Here is an 18,778-nt window from a genome sequence, read left to right as displayed (position 1 = left end):
ATCATGACCTTTTGAGATCAACTATTTATTACTTGGAAGAAGCAGTTGCTACTGCAACTCCATAAATATTGCTTCCCACCCAGGCAGGAGGTGCTGCCCGCAGCTCCCCACACTCTGCAAGCGGCAGCCGCCGCAGGCAGCATGGCCAGCACATCGCTCCGCTTCCACACCAGCAGCCCTGCTCAGCACAAGGCTCATCCGGAGGAACCACCTTTACATTTCTCAGATGCAGCATCCATTTAAAATCTCTCCCTGTTCTGCCATTAGAAAAATAATAGAAGATTGGAAGTGTCCTTACCGGAGTTACCCAAGTCTGTCTTTGTTTATTGCTCCCACTGCTCCTTGGAAAAGTCAGTCTTGGCCGTGTTGAGCAGCCCAGCCCGGCATGCAAAGCGCTGAAGTCATCCGCAGCCCGAGAGCCTCTGGTGCCAGCTGCAGCGCGATGGGCTCATTCAGCAAGAGCTGCTGACCTCCTCTGCATCCAATATCACTTCCCGGCTAGCATCTTTTTTTCATTATTTTATTTTTTCTGGAAATCAGAAGCATTTTTAAATCATGACACCCTGAATACCAAGCAACGATTCTGGGGGAAGCTTCTCAAGCAAAGTCTAGACGAAAGAGGAGAACTCTAACCCAGTCTGAAAGTATTATATTCTCACTAACTAGGCCAGCAATCATTCCTCTAAATGCATACAGATATATGGGTTCCCTAGAAAGAAGAACCACAGAATGACCGGAAGAAAAAACCTCTGTTTTCTGGGGTACTAAGTATCGATTACTTTCATTTCACTTGTGGAAATGAAACACCCCTAAAAGGCAGCATCAGGTTTACTAAGTACAGATTTGATGAGCTAAGTGGAGCCTCATGTATCTGCATAGCTGAAGATGTGACTAATTTTTGGCGGAAGCACCAGAGATTTGTTATAAAAAACAAAGCACCTGCATTAGTTAATTATCTCCTGGTACTGAAAGATCCTTCCCAGAAGGACTGCGTTCACAGTAAATTCCTTCCTGAGTCACAGCAATATATGTATCAGCAGACAATTCAATCATGACAGCAGAAACCCGATGTGCACAACTCTCAAATCTTTTCCGACATCAGCCTTCAGCAGTGAGACAGCCTTGGAAGCTGAGCTAGAAAAAGATGGATTACATTACAGAACATGGAAGATCTGCCACCCACCAATGGAAAATGATCTTTTTAAAACGAAGATGGAGGGACTTAATGAATTGATAACTGAATCTCATCACAGTACTGTTATAATGGGACATATCAAAGTTTGCCATCAGCTACATGCTACTGTCTGAGCCTTCTTCCTTTCTACTTTAATGAATAAAGTGGGTTTTTTTCCCCCCCCATTGATGATGTGGTGGGGGAACCTGATACTCCAAATGGGGAGCTCATCAGCGGGGGCTGGGGGTCCCCTGGGCCGGGTGCTCTTTCAGCAAATGCAATAATAGGAAGGCAGAATGAGGCTGGCAATGAGGGGCAAAAAATTAAAAACTTTGCCTGCAAAGAGATTGGAGACAATCCAAAAGGGCAAATACGAGCATTTCCTTCACAGGTTGCATTCATTGGCCATACATTTCCAAACACATTAAAGATGTCCTGCTCCTTCTGTCCTAAGAGGCTAAAATATGATAAAAACCAGCAGGATTCAGTCAAAGAAATATCAAGTCACAACATCACTTTCTCCGATGTGGAATAACCTAACAAGGAGTTTAATTTTGGCAAATCAACATGTAAACGTTGCCCAGAATTGCAGTTTACAACAGGGTAAAGGATGAGGATGGTGAAACTGTAGGCACAGAACACAGGTTCTTGCTAAATAAACTCATTACATCTAACTTTGCACTACTTCTACTTAACAATATTCAGTTGCTGTTAATAACATGGTATATTGTGACAGAAGACACTCAGATCTGTGTCGTAAAAGACAACGGCAAACCGTAGCCTGAGATGTCCAAGGTGGCAGTCAGTGGCACTGCTGCCCCTAGGTCCAGCCCTCCTCCTGCCTGCGGGTCGGGGATGCCCGCTGCCCTGCTGCACCCCATGGCCCCCAGAGGATGCAATGAGCTTCAAAGACACGTTCGCAGTCTCCCTGGGACTCACAGGTTTTTCCTCGCATTGGTTTTCTACTCTATGACCAACCCTACCCAGATGCTCAGAGTGAAAATTGGGAGAATATAGCCTTATAATTTATTTTTGGAGATTTTTAAGATGGTATTCTTCTTTTCCTTGCCTGATCTCCTGCCTTATAAAGCAGAATAAAATAAAATCTCTAAGGGCCTTCTTGGAGCTCCTGTTTCAATAGTGGAGCTACTGCTGGGAATAATTCCGACATTGTTTGGGGGGCTTTTGTTGGTTGATATGACACATTACCAGCTTGGGATTTGAGGCTGGGGATTTTTCCCCCCTCCCCCTCATCTCAAGAGGAGGTAAGGTATCTATTCTAAAAATAATCCTTATAGCCATAGTGGCAGGCATTTTCAAAAAGGAAGGTTCTGCAATTTTTACCAAGCACAGTCACTCTGATTTCACCTTGAAGTCCCCCAAAAATGTGTCCTGCTCCTGAGCAGGAGAAACAAGACAGTGCAGAGCCAGGACCTGGTCCAGGAGGGTATTTTTGATTCAACAGAGAGAATTTAGTACCTATTCTTTTTAAACAGGAAAGATGGTGACAATATTCCTGTTTTTGTTTTGCTTCCCATTCAATGCTCCATTCTGCAAGGACTTCAGTGCATGTTTATCTCTGCAAATATCCTCAGAGATTGCAGTAGGACAAAAAAGCTGTTTGTTTATTGGGGCGGGGGAGGCATACACAGGGGTTGGGATGCAAATAATCTGCATATATATAACCTTTCTAAAATGAATTTGTTTTGTCTGAGATTTACGCTGCCATCCTTGGTAGCGGAATAACATTACAGTGTGCAAGTGGTCCAATAAATTCATTCACTTCTCCTGATGCCTGCTCGGCCACCTCCTTTTCCACTGCAAAATTACAGAGAAAGAAAACAAACAAAAACAAAAAAAAACCAAAACAAAAACAAAAAAAAACCCACAACACCAAAACCCAAACGAATACACAGAGGTCTCAAAATTCACAGTGTTTTGAGCTCATACCAAAGTCAGAGTGCCTGTATGTGGGAAAGTTTCCACTGACTTCATTTCCAAGAGGTGTCTGAAAGTGCCTGGGACAGACCCTCATCCTGCTGGCATGCACAGCTCCTGCCCCAACAAGGACGTTTCGGCCGATTGGCAAAGAAAAATCTCTTCTTCTTGTCACAGTGAATAATCCAGGTACTGAGAAAACTCAATTGCTCATGGTGTTAAGAAAACAGATGTTGCAGGACTTTAACAGTGGTTCAAAGACTGTTTACACCGATGCCCAAAGCTGTTAAAAGGGCACAGGCTTATTCCCTGCATGGACTCTTCCTTTTAACTCCATACCAGGCTTTCATAGCTTCAGGGGCTATTTATGAATCATGATGTTGTTAATCAGTATTTCTTATTCACTGAAAAATAGGATCAGCAAATTTAGCAAATTGTGAAAGTCATTTAAGACCATTGTCTTACATCTGAAAAGAGCCAGTTTTGATAGATGAACTTTCTGCCTTCCTGCTCACCCTCTCTCTGCTTGATCAACTGCTTGCCTCTCCTGAAAAAAAAAATCCTTTCATCATAGACTCACAGAACGGTTTGGTTTGGAAGGGACCTTGAAGCCCACCCAGTCCCACCCCGTGCCCTGGCAGGGCCCCCTCCCCCCAGCCCAGGCTGCCCCCAGCCCCATCCAGCCTGGCCTTGAGCACTGCCAGGGATGGGGCACCCACAGCTGCTCTGGGCAGCCCGGGCCAGCGCCTCGCCGCCCTCACGGGGAACAATTTCTGCCTCACAGCTCATCTACATCTCCCCTCTCCCAGCTTAAGGCCATTCCCCCTTGGCCTGTCACCACGTGCCCACGTACAAAGCCCCTCTCCAGCTTTCTCATCAGCCCTTTTAAGTTGCCCTTGAGCTTCACATTCCACACCAGCCCCTCCTTGTTGGTGACAAGGTCCAGCATAGCACCCCTCCTCATGGGCTCCTCTATCACTATCCTGTATCACATAGAAGGCAGCACCCCCTCCTCATCTCCCCTGCTTGTCCTTCATAAAAACCCTCTACCCTTCCTTCCCAATGCTACTGTCATAAGAGCCATCCCACCACATCTCTGTGATGCCAGTCAAGGTCATAGCCCTGCAGGCCTGCACATGCCTCCAACTCCTCTTGTTTATTCCCCATGCTACGTGTGTTTGTATGGAGCGTTTCGGTTGGGCCCCTGATGGAGCTGGCTTACCAGCTGGCGAGGCTGGACTACCTTTGTGCTGCTCTATAGGTGCTCTCCTGTTGACCTGTGATTCCTCTCCAGGTGCTGGGCATCTATTGCCGGCACTGGCATCAGCCTGGTAGGAGGAGGATGGGCTGAGATTTCTTTCCCCTGGTAACTTCAGTGTAAAGCAGATCAGGCTGCCTTAGTCAGCTGCAGTGTCCCTCCTGATGTGATGGGTCTCTCCTCTTCATTCTGCAGAGGGCAGAAGTGGTTCTGCAAGGGCACCTCGGGCTCTGGGCGATGTCTCTTCCTCCTGCAGGTCCTTGCCGTTGTGAGCTTCCGTTCTTCTGCATTATTGGTCCCTCTCCTGGCTGTGTGTGCCGGTGGGGGAGTTTTGGGTTGTTTGGCCACAGGCTGTGGGGTCCACTGCAGACTGCACTTGTCAGCAACTATTTAAATCCTTCCCAGCCTCCCAGAGGTTACACAGCCTCCTCACCACCTCCTGCAGCTCAGCCACCGGCTGCAGGAGGTTTCCACCTAGGCACACCTTCTTCAGGCAGGTCTGCTGCCTGTCCCTGCCCCAGGAGAAGGGTCCAGGTACGTCTTGCAGCCTCAGGTCTGCGCTACAGCCTCCCCCGGCAGCAGCTCCATCTGGGTGGAGGCATTAGCCACCGCAGACCCCCCGCCAGAGCTGCAGCCTTGACTCTCGGACAAGTGCCCACCATTCTGCCTTAAGGGTCAGGTAGGATGAGTGCCCTTTACCTGTGTAGATGGTCAAAGAATGCTACACAGTCGGGTTACGTGGACCTTAAGTCTCTCCACTCAGCCAGTGGAACGCATCTGCACTGGATGATCACCTTGGCAAGTGACTGTTGATGGGGGTTACACCACATTTAAATTAATCTCATTTATAACCAAAACACTGTATTCTTTTCATCATGGCAAGACAACAACCCACTGTTTGGTTAGGCACTGTGCAAAGCCCAAATCCCCGACGAGAGACTGCTCACCCTAAGGATGGAACCCCAGGCCCCCCATGGCAGTGGCTTCCCTGATTTCTGGATTTCTCCCGAAGTGTTGTACATGAAATGTAGGCGTTGAAGGCTGCAGGGTGCTCAGACAGGGTTACTATTAATGGACTAGGGAAATACTGCAGCACGGAGCTCAGTGCCACCTGCACTTAAAGTGCCTTATAGCCCAGCTACCCGATGCCAGTGTGGGTATCCTACAACCTTGGTGTGTGGAGCAAACAGGGAAAACTGACACTGGTGCTCCAGGTTAAGATTGGTTTATCTTTTCCCTTGCATCTTCTTTGCGATTTCTGACATTAGACAAAGTGGGGTTTTCCTAGAAAAAAAATTTCATAACCACTTCTCTGCGTAGCACTACAAAGGCCTCATAAGGTTATAATCTTCAAACATATTATTGCAAGCCTTTGATATTAAAATTAACTGCTGTAAGCAGTTAATTCCTGGGTGTTTAAGAATAAAGACCATCCCTGTGCAATGACAATTTGAGAACAGAATTGAGCTGGTGTTCCTCAAGAGCTCAGGTTCAGGTGTGTCCCTGGGCTTTCTGCAACCTCTAAGGCTCAAAGACCATTTCAGACTTATTTACCGGGGCAGAGAGAGGGGAGAGTTTGTACAAACTTTGACTGATTTGCATTTCTTCAGTTATTTATTTATTTTTTTGGAATTAGAGAAATACTAGTCCCTGGTAACTTGTTATAGAGCATTTGGGCATCTCATACCTCTGCATCTAAGAGATACAGATAGGAAGAGCCTGATCTGGATGGAGACGTGTGCTATCAACAGGTGCAGTAGGCTTTCAGGACTGGAAATCAGAAACTAGACGTGCACCACTCCTGTTGAGCAGACACAAAGTAAATCAGTTTGGTTACCTACAACTTTGTGCTGCTCCTTGGTCACCATTAAATCCTAAGCTGTAAAATGAAGTTCATCCAATCGAATTTCTTGAACCCTTCTGAAGAAAATAGAGAGTGAACGTATCAGACCCTGTTGGTTTTGCCATGATGCGTATTACTTTACGCTGTCCCCACAAATCTCTCATAATACTTGGCACTTAAAAAATAGGTTATGAACACTCAGTGATTAATCCTCCCAAAGACCCCAGGAGATCCATAAACAGATATTAGCCTCCCTGTCTACAGAAAGTGAGATGGAGATAGTGAGGATTAGACAATAAGCTGACCCTGTGGCCAAACCGATGCCCTGCTTTATTTACTAATCCCTTATCATCTGTACTCTGCTAAGATCCAGGTTGATGACAATATTTTAAGCCTTATTTTCAAAGGCAAGGACAGAGCTGCAGAACAACAATTGCTATCACTGGAGCAGGCATTAACTTCTCCTCCCAGCAGCAAAACCCAGCTTGATAAATGGCTGAAAGGCAGGGTGCAGCGCCAGGAGGGCAGCGGGGGCGACTGGCTTCAGCAGCACGGTCCTGAGCCCAGTGCCGGGGTCGACTCAGGCATCTCCAGGCACCTCCACACTGCAGGGTTGACATAAACGCATCTTAAAGCATTCTTGGGTGATATCAATCAAATGCAGTGACTAAACCTGCTCTACTTAAAAGCTGAGACACAGCACTTTTCATGTACCCTGTGACTATATCCACTCCTATTGCTGCCCACTCTGGAATAAAGTAGCATATGACAACATGTCATTTTTCCACTTTCTGAGCACCACCACACTGACATTTTTGGGGAAATGGCTGTATCCTGTACACCTCTGGGCACCCAGCAAAGCCCGCACTCAGTGCAGAGTGGGATGATCATGACCCATCTCCCCAGCGAGAGGCAGGAGCTGCTGAGCTGCCTGACGGCATCTCTTCCTGGGTAGAGCAGCTTTTGGCTCTTTTCTCCTGGCAAAATCTCCATCTGGGAAATGCTGGAGGCCCGTGTGTCTCGGCAAAGTCCGGGACGGTCTGCTTGCAGACTTGTCACCTGCCTCTGTCAGAGCCTTTCCCCTTGCACCGCGACTCTGTGCTGGCCCCAGTGGGAGATGGCTCTGCTTTCCCAGCTCCCACTGAGCCCTGAATTTGGCAAAAGGATCTAACGAGGAGTAGTCTGCACGCATCCACTATTTCCGCGCATGGGTTTTTGTTCTCCCCGTGAGACCACAGGTACACTCATTGCTGCTTCTGAAGACCTACCGTACAGGCCACTGTGAACCCGCTGCCGCTGAAGCGAGATCCCAGCTGCCGTTTCCTATGTCAAACGCCCAAGCCTCCTTATAAATACATACACATTTACACAGTGCAAGCGCACAACCACACCAGTATCTCCCGAAACTGGCAAAATCTAATCTGCTCCCCAGTCATGACAAGCCAACTGCCGAGTTTCAGTCTATAGTGTTTTCTATACGGCCAACTCTATGCCTGTAATAATGGTGGTTTACAAGAGACACGCCAAGAATTACTGAACCAAAGCTTTGTGCAAATGTAAATGCTGTGATATTATACACAAAGCGCATATTTTTCTTTCTTAGATTATAACATTTGGCACAGCTGCACATAACATGCCATATAAACTCCAGCGTACATTAAGTTCATTCGCATAGCACTTTCTTCAGGATAATCCCCAGAAGATGAGATAAATTATATGATTCCCATGTGCAGGATCTAAACCAAATTCTTTTGATTAATCATAAGCCATTAATGGTAATGGTAATGAGTATGCCACTAAGCATACTATAAAATATGTAAAGCCTGGATGGCTCTCAATAGATCTTGGCAAGTGCCTCATTTAACCTTCACAGCTCATGAAAAACTGTTCGAACTTCTTCGTTTTAGACATGAAAACTATTGATTGTTTACAGCATTGCATGACCTTTTCTGACAAGTGGGAAAAATTATGAGATATTAGGTTGTAATTCAATCATGCAATATGCTCTAAATTATGTTGAGTTTCAAAATGCCGATGTTGTTTCTGCACATTTATTTTAGCTTTGAGTCTCATCTAAGTCTTTGGAGAAGAAATGTATGAAACTATTTCAAACTGCAGTTTTCCTTGAATGGCCCTGAGTGCAGATAAACTGTTAATATCTGTAAGGCATCAGATATGAAAGGTTAATCTTAACTATAACAAATAGTAAGTAATTTTAAAAACATCAACTAAATAAGACTTAACATTTATACATGAAACAGATTGTGTTGAACGAAGATCCTATTAGAAAACCTGTGCAAAGACATACCCAGACTCAAACCACTGGTGATGTCCAGCCACTACGATGTCTAGCTAACGTAAAGTCTTCTTCATCTAACAGCACCTGTAACAGTCCGCTTTGATTCGTTATCCTGAACCTGAGCCTCAAACTACATCTTTCCTTCACTGCTGATCAGACAGCACACAGGGCTTCAGGAGTTAAAATTATAATGTGCCAGCAATTTTTTCTCTCCTATGGGATCTCATTTATCTTCCATCTGATCATATTTTCACTGTTTATTTCACTTCAAAGTCTTCTACCCTTTCATCATCAGAACTACGCCTCCAATGACAGGGAATTATCATATCTTATTATAGACCTGTAATTACGAGTGATAAGTGACCACCGAAATGGATCTTTGGGAGCACAATGTTAAAGAAACATCCAGAAACTGGATTGTGTCAGAAAAATGTTTTGTTATATGCTCTTTCAGTGGTGGATGACTCTGCAGTTCCTATACATGACAGAGATGCTGCTGATGGTTATCTGTGATTTTTCTGAAAGACAAACCATTTCCCCTATATAAGTAGAATACTTTTACTAGAAGTGTATGACACCTCTGCCAACGCTAGCAGATGTAAGAGAGAAAAGCCACATGAAAAGGTCCTACATTCCCTGGTTGCTTTGGTCTCGTACAGGTCAGTAAATTTTGCAGAACTCCAGCTCACCCCAGCCTCCCCCAGCAGGCATCCCACCAGAGATCACTTCCCATATATAAATTCACGTTTCATATATTTTGCAGACTGCTCAGCCCATTTATGACTTAAGCATTTGTAGCTAAAAAGATTTAAAAATTTACAACATGTAAAAAGTTTGTAATATGCCCATTTCAGTGAAGGGAACCCGTCTTACCTTGAAGGTCTGCAGGAAGGAGGCATGTTTGTCAGACCTTTTGCTCTCCATCTGGGACTTTTTCTAAACCAATGCCTATTGATTCAAACTTTGTCTTTCCATAAGTGACTCTAACGCTCAAACTGAAGCAGCAATTATAAAATACAGTGGAACATAAATACTAGTAAAAGTTGGGACCTGAGGCATTCAAGTGACTCAGCAGAGCAGCAGTCTTCCACAAGCAGTGATGAGCAGCGTGCATTTTCTTGGCTGTTTTGAATTAGCGTGTTCTCATCCACATATAGGGCTGTTCATGTGGTAGCTCTGCAGTATATACCTAAGAACAGGACTGGAACCGTCTTTCTGTGAGGGACAGTAAAGCTTTTGGCCTGCTGTAAAACGACGATGGCTTTGGTCTGTAAAAAAACCTGAATATAGACAGGTTCTTTAGAGCTGATAGTTTAGCAGTAATTGTCCCTGTCATTCTTACCCTTTTCAGGCACTGAGATTCCTGAACATCCTGCTGCATAATTCGGGGTTGATTTATAGAAAGAAGGACAAAACGTTACCAGTCTCAGCAGAAACATACTTCCACTTGAACTGGAAAGTTCAAATTTGCTGGAAGGAGGTCATTCGAGTTTGTATTACTGTGCTCCTTGCCCTCAGATCCAGCCTGCTCTTTCAAGAGGGCAGGTCTTTGAGGGATATCACTGTGTAAAATATTGAAGAGACCTCAAGCCACTGTGAGGAGCACAGACTTAATAGGAAGAACCAGCCATGCCTCTGCATTGCTCAAACCACTGTACCAGGTCCTCTGAGGAACTAGAATGAGCATAGTTTTTAAAAAGGAGCTATCTAAATTAATTTTACCTAAAAAACAACAACCGGGCACAAGTTTCAAGGTAGTGTTCTGTATAGAGAGATTTCTGACAAGGACTACAAGGACTATCGGGTAAGTCACAGAGTTACTGGTGAGCTGCTTTAGGGATGTCTTACCTTCAGGAACTTCATGCTGAGAAAGGAAGCAGCTAAACCACATGACTAATCACTTTTTTTTTTTTTCCCCTGAAAACTTGGGCAAAAGACTTGGAAATGTGTATCAACAAAGCAGCCCAAAAGAACGTGGGACTTAGATTGGTGATTGATTTCACATGAATTAACTGTTTCCTTATAAAGACAAGGCAATCATTTGGAAAGGCACCAGCCTTGCATAGCTTCGGTCCATGGCATAAGAGGACGTTATCAGGATGCTGCCTAAAGTAGATTACAGTCCAGTACTGGGAAAGCGTTACAGCTGGTGCAGGAAGGGTTTCACCCAGGACCGCCAATTAAGGCACAGGGTAATTGGCTCATCAATGGCAGCAAGTTCCCTTTGCTTTCCTCATCTGCTCTGAACACAAAAGCATATAAAATATTCCAGTACAATTTGAGGCAACACATCTTGTCGCATTTCAGACAAGTGAGTTCAGTTTCAGTGAAAACACAAATAATACAACTCACTAAGCTGAAATACTTATGGGAGGGGTAGGCAGAGGTATCATTTACAGCTGCCTAGGGTAATTACTCCGTAGGTATTCAATTCTGGTGTTTCTAAAGACATATACATCTGTCAACTTCTCCTGAAGGCAAAAAGAAAATAAAAATGCTGAGGCAGAGACATCCCTAAGATAATAAAAAATAAGTTTATAGGCAGAAGCTATCATTTCTGCATCATATTTTGATTTTCAGCAACCCAAGTCTAAATATACGCTCAGAAGCACCAAGAAGGGATGCAATGCAACATTGCCTGTGTTAAACTCTTAGATCTACTCAAACCATTTTATTTTATTTTTTTCTGCAGTGGGGGAGGGTATGCTTACATCTGATTGCTTTAAAACAAAGAAATCAAACCCTTGAACTATCGATCCACCGATCCACTGTCATGTTAAAGGTCATCATATTTACCACCAGGGATGCACAACCAAGCAATCAATTTCCTAATTAACAAAAGGTGCATTGTATTTCTGCCACCAGATTCAGGTAGTTTAAGAAGCTAATCACAGCTCAATTAAAAGTTACTGCTCTCAATTGGAAGCAATTGGATGAATGTATCTAACCCATTTAAAAATAAAGGCAAGCCATTTGAACAACCACTAAAAAGCAGTGATGGGTGTGTAAACCCATAAACAGCATATGGGACCATCAGAAAGACACTGCCCATGATTAATAACATCTTTGAAGGCTACAAGTGGGGTTTCCTGTGCAATCTGAGTCATTTAACTGTAAAAGATGGGTAATAGGTAGACACTGAGATTGCAGAGGACACCAGGACTGTGAAGAGACTAAATCATCAGTACTTTGAGTCAGACTGGACCTGATTGCCTCTGAACTTCAAGCCAGGCTCACTGCAGCCTGGCCATCTCCAACTCTTATATTAAAACCGTGGATGTGAATTAATAAAGAGCAGAAATCAGGGAGACAGAGGCACAAGAAAGGAAACAGAGAATCAAGATTATTCCTACTAAAGGCAAAAGGTATTTTTGTAATTTTGTAATTAGTGCTTGGCACTAAATGTGAAAAAATTAGAGGAAATGAAATAAGAGAGTTGGAAAAGACAGAAAAGATCTGAGAAAACAAGAAATTATGTGAAAAAACAGAAACGGGAAAGAAAAGCAGCAAGTCCTTGCTCACCGTGGCAACTTGGGTCTGGCTTTGCCTTTGGAAGACATCAGAGGTACAGGAGAATTTTATTTTCTAACAAGAACTTACATTGCCAGGTCCCAATTCTGCCATGGGGTCCATACTGGTATTTCAGAGTGGGAGTACAACGCCTTTGGGCTTTGGTTGAGGGATACAACCTCATCTTCTGCTTTTCATGCTGCCAGTAAAAACCATAAAAAAAAAAAAATAATTTCTGTCAGTCTGTACGGCAGTCCCCTTTATTGTTCCACATTCATCCCACAGCAAGCACTGAAGAAAACTCTTGGAAACATGAACAGAAATGAGGAGAAGAGACTTCTTTCAAGTCTGCATTCTGCAGCAGCTGATGGGACGCTGTCTCATGGAACCGCCAAAAATGAAGACTCTCACAGCATGGGGGAAAAACAAGCTCCGAGGATGATGCAGTTGACAGGCCAGCTCCCAGCTACTTATTCCCCTGTGACTCTCCTTCCACTGGTTATTATCTGCAGCCAGTGGCTTTTGTGCCAGCTCTGAACCAAAACCAGTGATGGGGGAGCCTGAGGATCAGAGCACGGCACAGCCAAAACAGCAGAGATTGGTTCCCCACCAGCATTTGCCAAGGAGGGGGCTCCGGGCAAAGCCAGAACAAGGGGCAAAGCACAAACTGGACTGGAGCGTAAAAATGCACATGACAACAAAAATTCCTTCTTTTATTTAAAAACATTAACTTCAACACCATCCACTGACAAACATGGAACTAACACTCACCCCATGTGCCTTGCTTTACAGACTCACTGTTTTCTTAAATATACCTACTGCATTCACATCGTCCTGCAAACAGACAGGTCTTACAGAAATGCTCAAAAGTGAAAGGTATTTTACCATACTAAATAGATATTTTCTGCTGACACTGACATCTAATTTGTATGAGTGAAACACAAAAGTAACAGCCCTATCTGAATTTCTTGCAGGCAAAAAGTTTGATGGATACTTTTGACATAAATGGCTTCAATATTTTTAAAACATTACAGAATACAAGGGCAAGTATTTGAAGCTTAGAATGCATTGTATGGCAAATTCAGAAATAGTTGGAAAAAAAGAAAAATCATTACAAATTACTGTCTACCTAGGGGTATTTTTTCTAAGGCTTAAAAACAAAACCAAAAGTTGTTATAAATTATAAAAGCTATAAAAGTTTTAATAGCATCTAATAATATATAAGTTAAAATAAAATGGCAAAAATAGTTTTAAATATTCTGTGCTTTGATTCTTATATTGGAAATGAAAAAATATTCATCTATCACTTTCTGCTAGGTAGAAAAATGATAGCAGTGTGATGCATTGCACAAGTCCCGCTGAGGATTACTACCCTGGGTTTGGAGCAACTGGAATATTTGCCAAGCCCATGGCAACCTGCACTACCTTTTGTTATGCAGAGGTATCGATCTGCATGCATCCAACGGTGGGCCAGGAAGAATGATTTCAGTGTCCAAAGGTACCTATTTTAGCTGTCTCTCAAATTCAGTATCGATAAATTGCAGCTGTTGACCTTGGCAACTTGGGAAATTCAGGCGCTAACCACCGCTTCCTCACGCTGGGAAGGTTCTGGTGACTGTGACCTGCAGGCACAGCGAGAGACCACAAAACAAAAGTTGCATGCTGCAGAGCAGGTATGCTGCTGCTTTGGTCATTTCTTTTCATGATAACTGCTAAACACCTCCTAAATAACATAGAATATAGAGCAGTTTAGTTTTAGCCAAAAGACTGAAATGACCAATTCTCTAGAAAAGGAAAAATAATCCTGGCAGATAAAAAAATCTTAAAGATTTTTTCCCCCACGCAGAAGAGACTATCTATGTTCCCCAAATCATTCCTCCATACCTTAACTGAAACATCCTTTTCAAAGAGAAAACAATTCAAAGCGGGGAACAGCTGCAGATAACTAACTTTAAAAAAGCTGAAGACAGACATCCAGTATATGTCAAGAAAATAGAAAGTAATGAATTTCTAACAGGCTTCTGAAAAAACACTTTAACACACTTTTTATATAATAAGTATTATGGTGATAATACACACATATATATCTATTTAGGTATATATAAATAAAGCTTATGAAGTCTTTTCCATATGAGTAGTTTGCATAATGTTTGATGAATTTTACAGATTGTACAAGCTGCATATCGAGATCATCTTCCTCAGTACATCTTTTACAGTTTTTCCTACTGTAAAATGGAGCATTTCATAGCACAGAAGAAAACCGGTCCCTCTTTCCCGAGATAAAATTTCTGTTATGCATCTCATCGCCATGCAAGACTGAGGTAAGTGCAATGACACCATTGGGAACTTCTGACAAGGCTCCCTGCCTTTGGAGAAAGTGCCTTTGCACCTCCAGCGCCTGTGAACGGTTTGCTCCTCACAGCTTGGTCTCAGTTACTAAAAACGTGCTTTCAGGAGTGTTTCCTCTTCTAAACTCGTTTTTTGAAGATTAAATACTCATGGCTCAATGCCCTGAGCTATGGCTTAGACTTGACTTAAGGAGTGGCTTTATGGTGCAGCTGAGCCAGTCCAACCACAGGCCATGGGCACTGGCGCTTGCCTCATCCCACTGACACCTGCTTCAGAAAAAATTGCCCTCCAAAACCAGCAGGCATGTTTTTGCCAGTTTAGCTCCTTGAATTAGATTCTTGGGTCATCAGACGAATTGTGGCATTGTTGCAAGGCAAGAAACGGATGGTGCAGTTGTCAACAGAGGAGGACTCTCCCACTTGGGTACAACTAAGATCTGGAGAGCCTTAAATACACCAAGAAATTGAACTCTTGGAAGTCTTCCTTCCAAAGAAAACCAACTCTCAAAAAAAGAAACCAATGCTCTTCTTGCTCCCATTTCCACAATGCTCCTGACATAACTTGCTGCTAAGTGACTAAAGACATCAGCTACTCCACTGGCAGAGCAGAATAAATCTCAAGGTAGGGAATTAAATAGGATTGCATAGTCTTAGTGTCAGAGAAGCTTTGTCATTACAAGGATTTTCAGCTTAGTTCTGTGACAACGGACTCTCTGAACCTTTTCACTAAGAAATCATAATGCAAATTTTATAACTGGCATGAGTCTAGAGTTGTGAGAAAGTATACTTTTCCAGACAACTATAGTGACATCTTAGGCAACAGAAAATAAAAACCCTACAAATAAATAACATCCTTTCATAGCTGCAGTGCAACCCCACAGTGTAGGATTAGTGCATCTTTATTTAGGGTCTGTTCCAAAATATTCTGAACCCAACAGGAACTTTGCATTAACTTTAGAAGGCTCTATCTAGCTTTCTGGAACAAAGCAAGAAAATGCAAATCGAATAAATATTTAGAATTTAAGTGTACTTAAGTGAAATGCAGAAAGCAAACTCAGAGCCTCGGTCTCCCAGGGCCCCCTGCACAGCATTTATTTTAACTTCTAATGTTGTGTCATTATGTTTAATGAACAGGAATCATACTTAGCACAGATACTACAGCAAAGATTCACCAACAGAACTACTTGGGAAGGAGAAAATCATTCAGCTTATATTGTTTTAATATTGCATTAGCATTCCTAACAGAATCTCCCTCATGTGGAAAATAAAAATAGCCTCAATTCAACACAAATTATGCACAAAAATGTTCCCCAAAGCAGTTTCAGCTGAGATTTAGAATTTCTCTGACTCGAGACCCTTGATATTCAGCAATCTTTGCTTTGAAAATATAACCATACCTACTTTTTAAAATCTATTTTATTATGACAGACTTTGATGGCACCAAATTCTTTGGGTTTACCCCTGAACAAGCCAGGAAAATTACACACCTAAATGGCGTTTTGAGTAACTGTGCTTAACCTTGCTAAGGAGATCAAAGCAATATCCAGGGTCACACGCTTCACCCTCATTAGGAAAATGATTTCACAGGGCTGTTGTTTGGTCATTATTGCAAAGCAGGGCTCGGGAGGAAAGGGAAGGGGAGTCTTCCAGGGGGAACACTTGCACAGAGCAGCCAAGGCACCAACTTCGCTTCGAAGGTGGCTCAACAGAGCAACCTTTAGTGAACGGTGACAGTTCTGCTTTACAAGAAACCCAGCTCAGCACCCTCACAGGCAGCAGCTCTGCCAGAGCCCGCAAATAAAACTGGTTCAATAACCAGAAGACAAAAGTGAATGTTAATTACTAATTAGTAGAGCTTCAGGCAATTATGTAACTATCAATGGAAAGCTCAGACAGACACATGACAAAATCAGGCAGAGGGAGGCAGAATGACAGGATGCGGGGCCAAACGTGACAAAAATATTGTTTCAGTCTCCAAGGAAATTACACCTTTCATGTCCATTTACATTTGATGTAACAGGAAAGTACAATAAAGAAGAATAATGATTCAGTCCCACTAAAGGAACTCAATGTGACGTGCCTTCTGCTTCTAGGCATCCGTTCCACAATTATTTTAAATCTCTGGCGTCTGTGTGGCACAGATGAAGTATATGAACATCAAAAATTAATGCGTTGAAACCCATGAACCTATCTGCTTTCTTTCAATTCACTTCTGCACTTCAAACCGTGGTCGAAGCGTAGGCTTTGCAGCCCACCCACCTAAGCTCCAGACCCTGCTTCTCCTGGCAATCCCAGTCGGATTCACCCTGCCTCTTCCCCACAGCATTAGTTCAGAATTGGTCACAGCTGGCCCCAGCCTATTGCTAGGACTTTTCTACGTAAATCCTGCAGGAATCTGGCTTGTTCTTTCCAGCAACTCCTATGTCAGCCTATGGCATAAACGAAGCCAAGCAAGAACATCTCATGAAGAGAAGAGCTCTCGTCGATGTCCGTTGTACCGCCCTCGCAGCACAGCAATGCCTGTGAGGTTACCCAAGGGCAGATTCCTGCCCAGGCTGTGCATGGGTGAAAGCATTTACTTGAAGCATCAATAAAATTACGCACCTTCTTGATGTGCAAAGATATTTTATGTGTTATCCTACATATTTTAAGCACCCTACGTATTTTAAAGGTAATCACATCAAAAAGTTGCGATAAATTACTGCAAACTTAAATTTTTTTCTGCACCAAGAAGTTTGTAAATCCTATGCTCAGTGTGAATCAGATTTTCAAGGACATTTAAGGACAGTTTGAAGGCACAGTCCATACATGTGCATGTCTCGATGGGTGCATCCATTAGTGGTTTACAAAAACAGACGTTAGAACTTGCCCATCCAAAATGGATTAGCACATACCTTTTGCATACAAACCAGGCTTCATGTGCATTTTTTGTGTTTACCCATAAATTTCAGGGGAAAAAAGGGTGAAATGAAAGTGTTCCCCGATTATCAGCAGATTTGTATGCTGTATGAAGTACAAAACAATCTTTGTGACTGATGTCCAAACCCAGTATCTTTGAAACACAACATTTAGGGTAGAGCACAGCACTGGAAAATTAATGCCAGATTTCTTGATGCTGGAGGGGTGGGTTTTTTCCAGGTAAAACACTTTATGAAAGATCAATTTAAAATTTCTTCACGTTTTTTCTCTTGGCATTCAACACCTAAAAAATATTACTAACCTAACTTTTGAAGTATTCACAGCTGCAGAGTGGAAGTAAGTGTGTTATCAGAGGTACTGCCTTTTAAACACCAGTCCCTGTGCTACCTTCCTGGCACACCTGCATTACCCTGTTACTGATAACAAGATATTAGGAAATACCTTTGCTCTGGGGGGGGAAGGAAAAAAAAAAAAAAAAAACCACCAAAAAAGAAAGAAAAAGAAAAAAAGGAGCTTTTTCCACTGCCTTTTAGGTGGGAGTCAGGCATAGGAAGAGTGCTAGAAGCCTCAAAACCTTGTTAATGTTGCTAACAAGGATCCAGCCATTATGAACAAGGACTGTTATTTTGGTGCCAACAGACATTGAGGAGGATGTCTTCTGTGATTGTTTTCTGTTACCCTGCTGCTTTCCTAATAAAAAGGCAAATTAGGGAAGTAGGAATTTTGATTCCTCTTTTTGCCCAAGACAGCTTATTTTCCAGTTTGTCCAAGCTGTCACCATCTTCAGCATGTAAGTCTGTTTTCCAAGTCTCCTCTGAAAGCTCTGACAGGCAAGCTTGAGCAGTTTTTCCAGAACACTTGTCTTGGAAAACGGTACTTCTTAAACTATCACTAAAGGGTGTGTGTGTGTGAATGCATCTGGAGCCTCAAAATCTGGAAATCACAGAAGGAACACCAAAGATCAAGTGTCTAGGCATTAGAAAATTGAAATCTGGGAAACAATGTATAATTTCAATAACAATGGCAGATTAAATATACATATATATAAAAAACAGACATTGCACACTACCTAAAAAGTATCATGTCAATTATTTAAAAGGATTAACTTTATATTCAAGATTTTTTGACCACTGAGACAATGTTGGACATCATAAATCTCATCTTTCAACAATTTCTACACCATCCATCTGTGCCTGCAATAATCTGCACCCACAGGGGTTTTGTGTTTCATCTTTGTTTTGGCATTAAATGAAGAGAAACCTATTACTGCTTCAATTACACCAATGTCATGAATATGAGCACAAAATAACTGTGCAATTAAGAACTTTATAAATCAAAAATTGTTTGAGAAATACAGTTTGGGGTTGTGGCTTCTGTAACCTGATGAATTTAACAGATCTGTGGAAGAGTTTTAAATAAGTACACTGAAATTTTCATGGGACCAACTGTTCCCTGGTACTTTGTTCCCATAAGAGTTTAAAATAGGCAC

General features: G+C 42.7%; 1 long non-coding RNA gene across 3 annotated transcripts in view; it reads right to left on the bottom strand.

The window, feature by feature from the left end:
* Window positions 1-303: 303 nt before the first annotated feature.
* LOC121094054 overlaps window positions 304-18,778 on the bottom strand; it is a 35,057-nt gene continuing 16,582 nt past the window's right edge. For all 3 annotated transcript variants that reach the window (XR_005829730.1, XR_005829731.1, XR_005829732.1), the window contains 3 exons: window positions 13,448-13,644; window positions 12,113-12,221; window positions 304-529 (listed from right to left, as the gene is read on the bottom strand). This is a non-coding gene — a long non-coding RNA (uncharacterized LOC121094054). The remainder of the gene's footprint in view (window positions 530-12,112; window positions 12,222-13,447; window positions 13,645-18,778) is intronic.

Source organism: Falco naumanni, chromosome 9, assembly GCF_017639655.2.
Source record: "Falco naumanni isolate bFalNau1 chromosome 9, bFalNau1.pat, whole genome shotgun sequence".
Lineage (NCBI taxonomy): Eukaryota > Metazoa > Chordata > Aves > Falconiformes > Falconidae > Falco > Falco naumanni.
The sequence above is the reverse complement of the archived record's forward strand: the minus strand, read 5'-3'. Positions and strand labels throughout refer to the sequence as shown.